Source organism: Ranitomeya variabilis, chromosome 6 (assembly GCF_051348905.1).
Source record: "Ranitomeya variabilis isolate aRanVar5 chromosome 6, aRanVar5.hap1, whole genome shotgun sequence".
In the NCBI taxonomy this organism is placed as follows: Eukaryota; Metazoa; Chordata; class Amphibia; order Anura; family Dendrobatidae; genus Ranitomeya; species Ranitomeya variabilis.
The window spans coordinates 531,033,035-531,035,795 of NC_135237.1; the positions used below are offsets into that span (position 1 = coordinate 531,033,035).

Sequence of the window (2,761 nt, forward strand, 5' to 3'; positions counted from 1 at the left end):
ATCTCTTAGGCTGCATGTGAACCCGGACGTAGCAGAGCTGAACTTGTCACGTCACTCGTTAACCTGATCATCGAAATCTACATCAGTCTGTAAGAAAACGTATTCTCAACACTGTCCGGGTCCATAGTGGCATCATGGCAAAACTTCATCCTCTCGAGCAAACGCAGAACTTTTCAACACTTTTCCAACTGTCCACACACACACACAGTGGACCCGCCATAAAAAGCACCATATAGTTACAGCTTGCAATCTAACATGGACATGTCAATGACACCAAGGCCTTAGCAATGATTTTTTTTTTATTTATTTATACAGTCAGGTTCCCCCTTCCATATATTAGACCACAATAAGTATACAAATATTCACTCAGATATATGATCGAGAGATTAGGAATGAAAAATTAATGAGTCATATAAAATTGAGCGCAGTTTCTTCCAAATAGCCAGGGGATCAAACCTGAACACCAATCTAAAAATCAATCTATAACAATATTGAAAAAATAATATATATTATTTTTAATATTGTTTATTAATTGATTTTTATATTGGTGGAATAAATGGCACCATAATAATAATAATAATAATAATAATAATAATAATATTAATATTATATGTATAGTAGATATAGATATCTAAACACATATATATATACATATATAGTATTTATATTTACTTAATTATTTCTAATATATATATTATATATATATATATATATATATATATATATATACATACACACATACATACATACACACTATATATTATTTTCTATTCATTCGCAATATCAAATCATCAATAAAAAAAAAGAAAAATTGCAAAAAAAAAAACAAAACCTGCATTTATATCATCCCTTCCCCCACCCCATATCCAATCAATAAAAGTTTGCCAAAACTTACTACTGCTCATCATTGTCACTTGGTCCCCCAGCTCCTCCTGATCATCATGACTGGGTCATATCAAACCCCCTTTTAGTTTAAAAGAAAAAGTCTATTTAAAAATATTAATTAAATAAAATAAAAATCATATCCATTTTGCCGAAGGAGAAAAAAAAAGACAAAAAAAGGGACTCGTTCCTTTAAAAGAGTTCAAAAATATTGACCTGGAAGTTACTTTTATTGAACAACAACAACAACAAATAAAAAGGGAATAATAATAAAAATGATAAAAAACAATAAATAAGAAAAGTCTTTGGTTGCTGTTATCTCCTCCTGTGTGTGAACTTGACCCTTCCTAGAGCAGACAAGGGGGCTCTTGGAGATTGGACCAGGACTAATGCAAAGGAAAAAAAAAAAAAAAAGAGGCAAAGGCTACTGGAGACTGAAGTGGCCAATTTCCATGCCTCATGCTTTTTGACCCACCATGCAGGAGAAAAAAAAAAAGGAAATCTCGACTGCACTTGAAACCTGAGAAGATTCCGCACCCTCCTCTCTCTCTCTCTTTCCCTGATGTATTGCAATAAATAAATAAGTAAAAGTGAGTTGTTTAGGCAGAGCCCCCAGTGTGCAGCACCATGCAGGGGCAGGAGGACAGCAAGGAAGACACAGAGGAGAGCACTGACGGCTGCAGCGTCCTCCTCCTCCTCCTCCTCGGCGCTGCTGGCGATCTCTGCCGGCGATCTCCGCCGGATCCCGGCTCCCCCTCCTCCTCTTACCTGTTGATTGATCTGCAGTAACCTCAGCAGCGATGTGGAAGATGGTGGAGATCTGCTCGCTCCAGCCATGAACCGCTTCCTTGTTTGCAGAGTTGATCTCTGATTAATTTTTTTGGGGTGGGGGGAAGCCTAGGTTTCCTGTTCCCCCCCAGTGTGTATGTCTGAGTGCAGAGACACAGACAGGAACAAGGAGTGGGGGGCTCGGAGAAGGAGGAGGACGGGGAGGGGTGGTGGAGGGGCAGAGTAATGGATGCTCGGGGTTTACTATTAGGTCCCCGGCTGCAGATCGCGGCAGGAGGAGGCTTTATCAGAAATGTTATCGCTTGTCAGGACCTCGGTGCGAGCATTACGTCAGATGAAGACACCAACACTATTAATATCAAAGGAGCCTTCAGCAGAGCAAGGCGCCACCCTCAGCTGCACAGGCTTAAAGGCGCAGTACCTCCCATCTCCAGACAGAGGAGGGAGGAGGAGGAGGAGAGGGCCCCGGCCTGTGCACTGCCTCCATCCCAGCCCCCTGCTACAGTTCATTTCCAAGTTGCATTGTGAATGGTGAAGGAGGCACAGGTTGTTGTTGTTGCTGCTGACAACCGCTGCTGACAGTCACTGCTGGCCTCAGCCTGGGAAGCTTGTTTGTAACTAGTGAGGAAGGAAGCTGAGACTGAGGAGCTGGTGCAGAGGCGCTGTGCCCGGTACAAGGTGGCAAGGGAGGAAAGTTTCCTTATAATACCACTTCTGCCACTTCAGGGGGCTGCCCGGAGATTAATTGGAAGGAATGCGGGGGGAGAATAAAGAGGAAAGTGCAGTGGACGGAGCAGTCAATGGGGGGAGGTCAGGAGGGATGGTGGAGGGGATTATAGCAGAGCACATAGGATGCAGAGCACATAGGATGCAGAGCTTGGGGCTGTGTACATGGGGTGCAGAGCATGGGGCTGTGTACATGGGGTGCAGAGCATGGGGCTGTGTACATGGGATGCAGAGCATGGGGCTCTGTACATAGGATGCAGAGCATTGGGCTGTGTGCATGGGATGCAGAGCACATAGGATGCAGAGCACAGGATGCAGAGCACATAGGATGCAGAGCTTGGGGCTGTGTACATGGGGTGCAGAG

The 2,761-nt window shown here is 43.4% G+C and overlaps 1 protein-coding gene across 4 annotated transcripts in view; it reads right to left on the reverse strand.

Annotated features, from left to right (window-relative positions):
- The window catches only part of TRPS1 (transcriptional repressor GATA binding 1), a 322,262-nt gene extending 320,044 nt beyond the window's left edge, over positions 1-2,218 (reverse strand). The window contains exon 1 of one of the 4 annotated variants that reach the window (XM_077271107.1): positions 1,651-2,218. The gene's annotated coding sequence lies outside the window, so the exon portion shown is untranslated. The other 3 variants (XM_077271105.1, XM_077271108.1, XM_077271106.1) reach the window with 3 other exon arrangements.
- Positions 2,219-2,761: the final 543 nt, after the last annotated feature.